The following is a 10,772-nucleotide window of genomic DNA, read 5'->3' on the forward strand; positions in this document are numbered from 1 at the left end:
TTTGTACACACACCAGCATCTCTCTTGTTTAAATATGCAGACAGAAATATTACAGTGGAACATCCGAGGCCTTCTTCGAAACCTCGATGACTTACAAGAACTCCTCCATGAACACAATCCAAGAGTGCTGTGTGTACAAGAGACACATTTAAAACGAACAAACACAAACTTTTTACGTAACTACGTAATCTTCCGTAAGGATAGAGATGATGCCATGCCACCATCCGGTGGTGTAGCGGTCATTGTTAGTCAAGGTATAGCATGCACACAATTACCCCTTAAAACTTCCCTAGAGGCGGTGGCTGTCCGAGCAGTTATTCTAAACGAGCTTGTCACTGTCTGCTCTTTGTACATACCTCCGCACCACCATCTTGAAAAACTTCAATTTCAGTCTTTAATAGATGAACTACATGAACCTTATCTGGTCCTTGGGGACCTAAGCGCACATAATGGTCTGTGGGGTGACTCCCGCTGTGATGCACGAGGTCGTCTCATTGAACAATTATTTCATCAGGTGCTTGTCTGTTGAATAGGAAAGAGGCAACATACTATAACCTTGCCAACAAAACTTACTCTTCCATAGACCTCAGTATCGCATCTCCTTCACTTGTACCATTACTTCAGTGGGAAGTCATAAATAATCCATACGGAAGTGACCATTTTCCTTTAGTTTTGAGTACACCAAAAATATATGAATGTCCTCCACATGTTCCTAAATGGCTGGTAAACAAAGCCGACTGGGAACAATTTGAAAAGCTTACTCACTTAAATTGGACTGACATATGCGGTTCAGGCATAGATGAAGCTGTGCAGTACTTCACGGCATTTCTTACTGACGCAGCAGCCAAGTGCATTCAACAAACATCTGGACTGCCCGGCAAACGACACGTCCCGTGGTGAAACACTGAGTGTCAGAATGCGCGAAAGGAACAAAACAGGGCATGGAGGTTGCTGCGGAACTCGCCGACAGCGGAAAACCTTGAGAGCTTTAAGAAAATAAAATCTCGAGGCAGGAGAACGCGTCAGCAGGCCAGAAGAGAAAGTTGACACAAGATTTTATCAGGGATAAATTCATGTACACAAGAGGCCAAAGTCTGGAACATGGTTCGTAGGGTAGCAAGAAGAAACGTACACTCACTCCCACTCGTAAACACTCAGGGTGATACCTTGGAAGATCAGGCAAACTTCCTCGGTGCACACTTTGAACGGGTATCCAGCTCGTCCCACTATACTGACACTTTCCAAAAATACAGAACAAGAATAGAAAAGCGGAAACTCGAACACAAATCCACTAGATACGAGGCATATAACCAAGCTTTCAGTCTAGCTGAGCTCCGAACATCTCTAAACTCCTGCAGTACTTCTGCCCCAGGTTCTGACTGTGTGGTGTATGAACTGTTGAAAAACCTACCAGCAGAATTACGAAAAACCTTACTTTGTACAATGCTATCTGGTTTTCTGGCACTATCCCTACCTCCTGGAAAGAGGCTATTATTATTCCCATTTTGAAAGAGGGCAAGGACCCTTCTTTAGCTTCAAGTTGTAGGCCTATTGCACTTACAAGCTGCTTGTGCAAAGTCATCGAAAAAATGATAAACTGCCGACTTGTACATATCCTTGAAACAAACAATTTGCTCGACCCATTTCAGTGCGGGTTTCGAGAAAGTAGGTCCACCACAGACCACCTTGTTCGTATCGAGGCACAGATCAGAGACGCCTTCGTCCATAAACAATATTTTCTCTCTGTGTTCCTCGATATCGAAAAGGCTTATTAATACAACATGGCGTTTTGGAATTCTAAGAGACCTGTCCCACTTTGGTGTTCGCGGAAGAATGTTTCACATAATCCAAAGTTACCTGTCAAACCAGACATTCCGTGTCCGTGTGGGCAGTGTTCTCTCCCAAACATTTGTCCAGGAAACAGGGGTGCCACAAGGTGGTGTACTTAGTTGCAGTGTTTTTAATTTTAAAATGAAATCCTTGTACTTGTCAATCCCCCGCAATATGTTCTATTGCACATATGTCGATGACGTTCAGCTTGGCTTCAAGTCATGCAACTTGGCAATGTGTGAGTGGCAGGTTCACCTGGGTTTAAACAAGGTCTTCAAATGGGCAGATGAAAACGGATTTCGACTTAACCCACAAAAAAGCACGTGTGTCTCGTTCTCTCGAAGGAGAGGCATGCACTCCGAACCTGGCATTCGACTCAATGGGCAACGTCTGTCTGTCAAAGCCGAGCATAAATTCTTAGGCTTAATCTTGGACAACAAGTTGACCTTCGTACCGCATATCAAGTATTTAAAAACAAAATGTTTAAAAGCCATGAATGTTATAAAAGTGTTGTCACGTACCACTTGGGGTAGTGATAGGCAATGCCTCGTGAATCTGTATCGAAGCCTCATTCGCACCCGCTTAGATTATGGGGCATTTGTTTATCAGTCTGCAACTCATAGTGCTTTGAAGATGCTGAACCCCGTGCACCATTTGGGCATCCGCCTTTCTTCGGATGCTTTTTGCACCAGCCCTGTAGAAAGCCTTTGCGTTGAGTCAAATGAATGGTCGCATCATCTACAGAGAACTTACATGTCCTTTGTATATTTTCTTAAGGTGAAAGCAGACAAGAAGCACCCCTCGTACTCTACTATTAATGATCTGTCGAGCTGCATTCTGTTTCTAAACAGGCTTTCGATGAGGCAGCCCTTTTCAGTTCGCCTGAAGGGTCTAGCTGAAGAAACTGGAGTGTCACTTAAACACAATTTAATGGCTCCTGTAGCATACCCGCCACCGTGGCAGTGGCAGACTATAGACTGCGATGTGTCTTTCCTAGAAGTTACAAAACATGCACCTATTGCCCATATCCGAACATACTTTCTGGAGCTTCAACACAAATACACACGTCCTGAGTTCTTCACAGATGCCTCCAAGACTAACCCCTCTGTGTCCTACGCTGCTGTCGGCCCATCCTTTTCGGATGCTGGCCCTCTACATCCAGGCACAAGTATCTTCACAGCGGAAGCTTACGCGATACTTGTGGCAGCTAAACACATCAAACAATTACAAATACAAAAAGCAGTAATTTTTACAGACTCTCTCAGTGTGGTAATGGCTCTGCACAGTCTTAAAAAAAACCCGGTCCTTGTCTGACTTTACTCCATTTTGTGCACACTCTACACACTCAAACATCATGTTGTAGTGTGCTGGGTGCCAGGGCACCGTGAGATCCAATGCAACGTGAGGGCAGATCAGCTCGCTGCATCCGTCCACAAAAGCACTGCCCCTACACCCATATAAATCCCGGCCCTTGATCTTAAACCGTCTCTCAAACGAAACCTCGGGGACTACTGGCAGAGCAAGTGGATACACACACACAAAACAAACTACACATTATTAAGCCACACCTTGGTCATTGGCTGCCAGTATCAAAATCGCGTCATAAAGAGGTAATACTAACGAGACTCAGGATAGGACACACATACACGACACACACATATCTTTTGTTCGGTGGCGATCCACCATTGTGTGACAGATGTGGCATTAACAGTCCTTCACATGTTAATTAAGTGCAAACACTTAGAAACTCAAAGAAAACAGCATTTTCCATTACTCTACGGACAACATATACCTTTAGACTCTGCAATGTTTGTTGGTCGGGAACCGCTTTTTAGTCATAAATCTTTGTTAGCGTTTTTAAAAGATATTATTAATTTTCATATCATATACCGGGGCATCCCGTAGCATGACCTCTCCAGGGAGGTGTTTGCTGCGGTGGCTACACAGGAAAGCACTTGCCTCACGGCCCTTGGACGCAAGGGTATGAACGAGTGAGGTACTTGTGCTAATGCTGTACATGTCTACCATCGTTTTACATTATCCCCAACTTTTGTCACCTATTCGCACCACAGACACCTTTCACGGCATGGTCATGATTTTATTACTTGTATGTTTTTACCCGCCTTACCGCGAGGAATTTTATGGCCCTTATACAGCCGCTAATAACAATCATTGTCCACATTCCTTGTCCTATGAACTGGCGCTCTTTGGCCATCAAATGGCCCTCGCGCCAAAAAACACCATATGTCATCATCAACCATCTTCTTCGATTACGCATTCGCGGCTTCTGACCGATCTAGTTCTCCGAAACTGGGAGGACACCCAATGGACATCTCTTTGTAGCTATTGAGTGAAAGGCACACGATGGCCTGTCTCTCCACGTACGGTTTCATCAAGTCTACATGATATATTTTCACGCCCTTCCGATGCCCTTTTAACTCCACTGCGTAGTTGGTGTCTGACAGTTTTTGCACGACATCGGCCGGGCCCTCCCACTGCACTTCAAGTTTGTTAGCCTTCGAAGATTAGAGCAGCATCACACGGCCGTTCACTTTGAAAACTCTCTTTCTGGCGGTTCGGTCATAGTACGCTTTCGCTTTCAGCTGTGACGAGCTAATACAAGCCTCCGCCATCTCCCGTGCTATGCGAATTCTTTTGAGCAAGCGGAGAACGTGATAGACCCTGTCGTCTCTTCATCGCTTCCTGACCAAATTTCCTTAAGCATGCGGAGAAGGGATCGCAGTTCGCGGCCATATACCAATTCCGCCGGACTGAACCCTGTCGACTCGTGTGGAACTGTACGCAACGCAAGCATAGTTGCGGGGAGACAGCGTTCCCAATCGCGAGAGTTCTCTTTACACAGAGTGTTTAGCACCCGTTTAAGCGCCGTATTCCACCTCTCTACACTGTTTGTTTGGTGATGATGTGTAAAGCTGTGTATTACTTTTATTCCACATCGCTCCCAAAAAGTTGTCGCTAAGGCACTTGTGAAGACACTGCCATGATAACTTTGGAGTTGTGCCGGAAACCCCACGCGAGAGAAAATGCTCAGGAACCCGTCAGCTATTTCAGACGAACTAAGCTATCTCAGCGGAATAGCTTCCGGGAATCTAGTGGCGGGACAGAGCAAAGCCAGTAGGTATTTATGTCCCGACGATGTCACTGGCAAGGGTCCAACCATGTCTTTGACAACCCGCCAAAATGGCTCAGTTATTATGGGAACCAGTTTAAGTGGTGCTTTCTACTTGTCATTCGGTTTCCCCACACGCTGGCACACAGCACACGACTTAACAAACTGTTTTGCGTCGCGAAAACATCCGGCTAGTAAAACTACTGCAAAACTCTTGCTTTTCTTTTCTTTATCCCCAAGTGTCCTGACCACGAGTTATCGTGGGCCATGCGAAGGATATCTTCTCTGTGTTTAGTGGGAACAACCAGGTGTTTAAAGAATCTCTGACGCCTATCTTGATACTCACGATACAAAATTCCCTCCTTCCAAAAAACTTCACGTTCTTTCGCGCCACACCTTTCTGCGGATGGATATCGAGCCACTTAATGGTTTGTTTGGCTGCCTGTTCTTTGCGCAATGTAGTGACACTGACAGCTCACAACTTTTGAAACACGAGCCAGCTCGGTTCAACTACTCCTGCCACTTCAGAACTTGCAGCTGCATTTTCTGCCAATGCCTTTGTGTTTCTTTCCTCATAAAGAATTTCTACGACACCTATTATGCTGTCATCGAGCGCACTCGTCTCTGCAATCTGCTCGTGCGTGAGCTTATCTGCAATTTCTCAGGCCTTGAATCGCGTGAGAGCCAAGACCCTCGGAGAAGTTTAAACCCTTGTCTTTTAATAGTTGGTCCTATTTGTTGGAAAACAGGTATGGGTACGGAAGAGGCAGGTTCTTTGGCACTACCGCTTCAATCTCCAACCTACCAAAAGGGCCCTCGACAATTACTTTAGGAACTGGCAGACAGACACTTTGCGTCTCAACCACTTGCCTTATCCACGCGCATTCACCGGTGTAATCGTCCGCGCTTGCTAGGGATGTATGAATACCATCTAGTGTCGCCGCACAATCCCTCAGTACTCTGCATTCTTTCCAATTGACTGTCAAAGTATGCATATAGGGTGCTAACAGTTTAACGTTCTCTTCAGTGTCACTAACGTACGAAAAGAAGTTGCTGCGTTTTTTACAAACAGCTGCAAAGTGTCCTGGGTGGTTGCAGATTTAGCAAATCATAGGTTGCCTTTCCTCTAAATGACTTCTGTCCTGTTCCTTTTGTGCCCCCGCTCTTGGTTCATTAGTCTGTTTTCTCCTCTTCGCGGACACGTACTCCTCTTTACCCCACTCTTCTTGCGCGCCTTCCCCGACGGCGCCGCTTTTGTATCCTTTCTTCTCGCTCCACCCAGCGGGTCCCTTGGACTTTGTACGTTCACGCTCGGTTCGCCTACGCGAGGCCTATTCTTCTGCTAGCCTGGCAGCTGCCTGAATGGTCACAAGAGTCCTATCTTTGACCCAAAATTTCGAGGAATCTGGCACTACTTTATAAAACTGTTCCAGCCCTAATAACTCAATGACCCGATCATGGTTGCCAGATGCTTCAGAACTTTTCAACCACTCTACCAAGTTTGCTCTCAGCTTGTAGGCATAGTCCGTGTAGGACTCGGCTCTCCCATCTGATGCACTGCGAAATCGCTGCCGATAGGCTTCAGCGGACAAGCGGATTCTTTCTAACAGCACCTGCTTGACGTTTTGTAGTCGTTAGCATCTTCGGCATTCAATCGTGCAATGATGTAAGCCGCCTCGCATGGAAGCAACGTCTACAAAAGCTGAGGCCAGGCATCACTAGAACAACCCATTTTTTTCACAACGCCTTTTAAAAGGGACGAGAAAGAGTCATTTGTCCTCACCAATTTCGTAAGATTGCTATATTGTCTTTATTTTAAAAGGGGCAATTTTACTGTGGTGTGTTGCACTTGCTGACCTTCTCATATCCATGCGCTTCATTTCTAGCTCGCGATCCTCTGCTTGTTTCTTTCACTCATTCTATTCTTTCACTTTCTGCTTATTTTCTTCAACCAACTGCCAGCACTCCCGTAACTCATCTTAGTTAGCGTCTAAAACTTCTATAGCCTAAATAAGCTGAGGCTTTCTGCATAATTCACTTGCATCTAGACCTAACTCTTTGCACATTAGTATAAGGTGTGACTTATTTATCCTATTCAGGTCCATGATGAAAGCTGCTTTCTATTGAGAAAATAACCACAATTGCTAGGCACTAATATATTATCGAGCTCTAACAGGTCTGGGCCAAGAGACTCGATATACCCCAGAGCAAAGCATGGTGCTCAATGTACACTGCAGTCTTGTGTTGCGTTGATCTCACCAAATTCCGGGTCTATGGCTTTCGGCTGACCGCCGGTGCACGTCGCTTTTCGTCGCCGAGTTTCATCCCACCGTCTGCCTTCCAGTTGTAGCGACTGGCGCTTGCGGCACCGGAGATCCGGGTTGAGGACGCCGAGGCAGGAGGAAGGAAGACTTGAAGGGAGTTTATTTACATGGCATACATTTCAACAGCGTGTCCTCAAAGGCGCTGGGGGGCTCATTATATAGAGTACTTTCTCCCCAGATCTCTAAATCGGGGAATGGGTGTGGACCGCGCTGTCCAATAACACGTCTTACAGTCCTTCCTAGTGCCATCATGCAGACACCACCCTCAACATACACATACACAAAAAAAAAACACGCATATGGTCCTGGCGATGCTGCCTTTTCCAAGCTTGCTTCCAACGAGCGGGGTGCTCGGGTCGACCACCCATGCTTTGTCGGACGGCGGTCACGGGCTCGGCGTCTCCGAGGGCCAATGCCTAGACATCTAGTGATGATTTGAACGTTGGCGGCCCGTCAGTCAGAGACGCGCAGCCTGGTGGTCCAACTTCCATCTTCGGCGGAAACGTGGCGTTGTGGCCTTGAATTCCAGTAGATGAAAAGCAGCCGGGCATCTTCGCGCTGCTCCTTATCTTCACAAAGTGAAGCGGCTGCTTTTCTTAGATCCCGGCGCCCGAGTAAAGGCGGAGGGCTCGTCGAACGCAACGATACACAGAATGAGGGCGGAAAAACAACTGTCTCACCTCAGCACTTAAAGCACGCTGCTCAAACACAAAGAGAGACGTACGACCAAAAAATGAGTGCTGGACGAGGGACGAGCGCGAACAACTGTCACTATTCATACTTTGAAAATGTTACACAACATGTACCCTGACCTATACCCAGGTAATCTTTGTCCACATTGTGGGGAAATAGCTTCATTAGAACACATGCTATGGCAGTGCACCAAATTCGCTCATATATTGAACGTCACCTCTGCCAGATGGGAGGCGGCAATCCGCAGCTCATCCTTCGCAGATCAGCTCTGGGCTGTCCACCAAGTCCGCGAGGCGGCTGAGGAGCTTGGCATCTCAGTCCCCACGTGGAAGCTGCCCGCAACACAGTGATCTGTGTTTTGGAGGGCCAAATAAAAGTTTGTCCAATCCAATCCAATCGAGTATGAGCACCGTGCTCCTTCGTGCTTTCCTGAATCACGAGTCTGATCTGATCAGCGCGATTGCATATCGAGAGACTATGCCCCGTGAAGGCGGATGCTCAGAAATGCGAGAGGCACCCAACGCGAGCCCGTTGCACCATTTTGCTATTGATACGATCAAGTTCAGCAGCTCGGTGGACCGGAATTGTATATGGTGTATATAAACGGCTTGCCGTTAGCCACCCTCTCAACGTACGCTTCGTGGCTCAGTGGCTTGCGTCGCACATCACACCTATAGGTCGCCGGATCGACGCATCACTACGGAGCCTTCTCGTCTGGTTTTTTTAACAGCGAAAGCTATTATGAGATCAAAACATGGGTCATGGGCGGCGCTGAAGTTGCCTGCCACCGCCGCTGATCTCCGTAACCACTATCGCAAAAATAGAAAAACTCAGTAAAACTCAGTAAATAAAAACACCAAGGGCACAATAGGATTCTAAGCCGGGTCTGCCCCATGCCAGCCCTGTATTCTACCGCTGCGCCGCACCATTTTTGTCTTTATTTCTGGTTAAACTTTATACATGGAAGCAGCAGATGTTATGTTATGTTGGAATGCACAACAAACATGACAGAAAAATAACAACGACAATCAAGCACTACTATAACACATCGCGTCTTAAAATTCCTTCAAGATCAGTAGGGCACCCACTTTTTAAACTGTGAAGGTACACATTTATTTATTCTTACTACCTCAGGAAACCTTGAGATATTTTTTAAAATACTGTCTTGCTGGTCTCCTGTCAGGATAACAGTGAAATACAGCCATTCTAGAGCGTCATATACTGTGCAAGGCAGTCATCATGATTAAATCAAAAGCTAATCCATCATCACTCTCAATTGCTAAATGCCTGCTTTCATGAGGTTCTAACGAAAATTCGTTTTTATTTGACCTTTGTAATACGTCTCAAAAGTATACTCCTTCCCAAAAGTGTAGGAAAATGTGGTCAATTGTTTCCTGTTTGTTGCAGATTAGACCGTGAGATCCCCATTGCACATAACAACCATGCTCCTCGAGCAAGATTCTTTTAGGTAGTGTCCTGGTGTTTAATTTGAAAAAGAGAATTTTTGCACTGAGAGCTCCCTGCATTTCTTTAACCTATTTAAGTACATTCTGACCCTTAGTGCTGTATATAGCGCTCTGTACATTGGGATGATGAGGACAATGTCACACAAATAATTGAACAGTTTTTTTTCCAACACATCACAGGTATTCAGTCGAAAAACTGACACACAAAAATCACACGCTAGCCGCATGTTCCTTCATGCATCCTTGCACAGCCCCTTTGGGAAAATGAGTGCTCACAACAAACTCGGGCAGCAGTCTACTTAGTCTTAATTGACACATTGTTAGTTGGAAAGTATTGTCTCGCGAAAAAAGAAAAAACATATTTACTAACTGCTTGATAAACAGATGTCCTAGCCCAAGGCCTCCACACTTCACCCGTCTAAACAAATTCGTGCGACTGCACCTTTCCCAGTTAGACCCCCACACAAATATTGCAAACACCTGATGTAATTTTTGCACATTCACCCGGGAACAGTACAGCACTTGCATCACATACCACAGCTTAGACACAAAAAACCAGTTGCATGCAGTAGCCCTAGCAAACATGGACAGATAAGTTGCATTCCACCTATTCGCTTCTTCTTTAATTTATTTTGTTTGCTGTTTCCAATAATCATCAGTATTTTTGTATGACTCGAGCCGGAAGTGCGAGATATTTAACCGGCGTTTTTGTCTATTTAATGGCTGCAAAAAATTCTGGAGTTAGAGGCCAAGATTCATGCCTAAGGCCGAGGCATTTACTCCAGTTTATGCAAATTCCTGTTAATTTGGCTAATGATTCAGAAAGTCTTAGTGATTCTTCAATATCTTCAAAGAAGCACTACCTATCGCAACACCATCAGCGTATGCGAGTAGTTTGACCTCTCAGGATCGTAATCTACACCGACTTATGATATCGTTCTGCAGTATTGACAGACATAATGTTTCAATGTAGATGCAAAACAACAGAGGGGTAACAGGGCAACCTTGACGCCCTGAGTGCTCAATTATAATGAGGGGGTCCAACGTCTTGTTGATTTTTAGTCTTGTATTACCACGCCCCACCAATGCTTGCAACTTGTTTCCAAACTCACCTTAGGCGGCTTGATATCAGGAAAATAATCGCGTTAGTATGAATAATAAAGCGTTTTACAGAACCTGAAAGGGACCACAAAATGTGTGAGGGTGCTAACGCTTTCTCTAAAGTTGTTTGCGCTGCGTGATGCCCGTGTGCTGCGCAGAAGCCGCATTTCAAAGTCACAAGTATTGAGTGGTAGGTGGCGTTCTGCTTGTGAGCGTTTATCGGTTCGG

The sequence above is a fragment of the Rhipicephalus microplus genome, unplaced genomic scaffold, assembly GCF_043290135.1.
Source record: "Rhipicephalus microplus isolate Deutch F79 unplaced genomic scaffold, USDA_Rmic scaffold_23, whole genome shotgun sequence".
Classification (NCBI taxonomy): domain Eukaryota; kingdom Metazoa; phylum Arthropoda; class Arachnida; order Ixodida; family Ixodidae; genus Rhipicephalus; species Rhipicephalus microplus.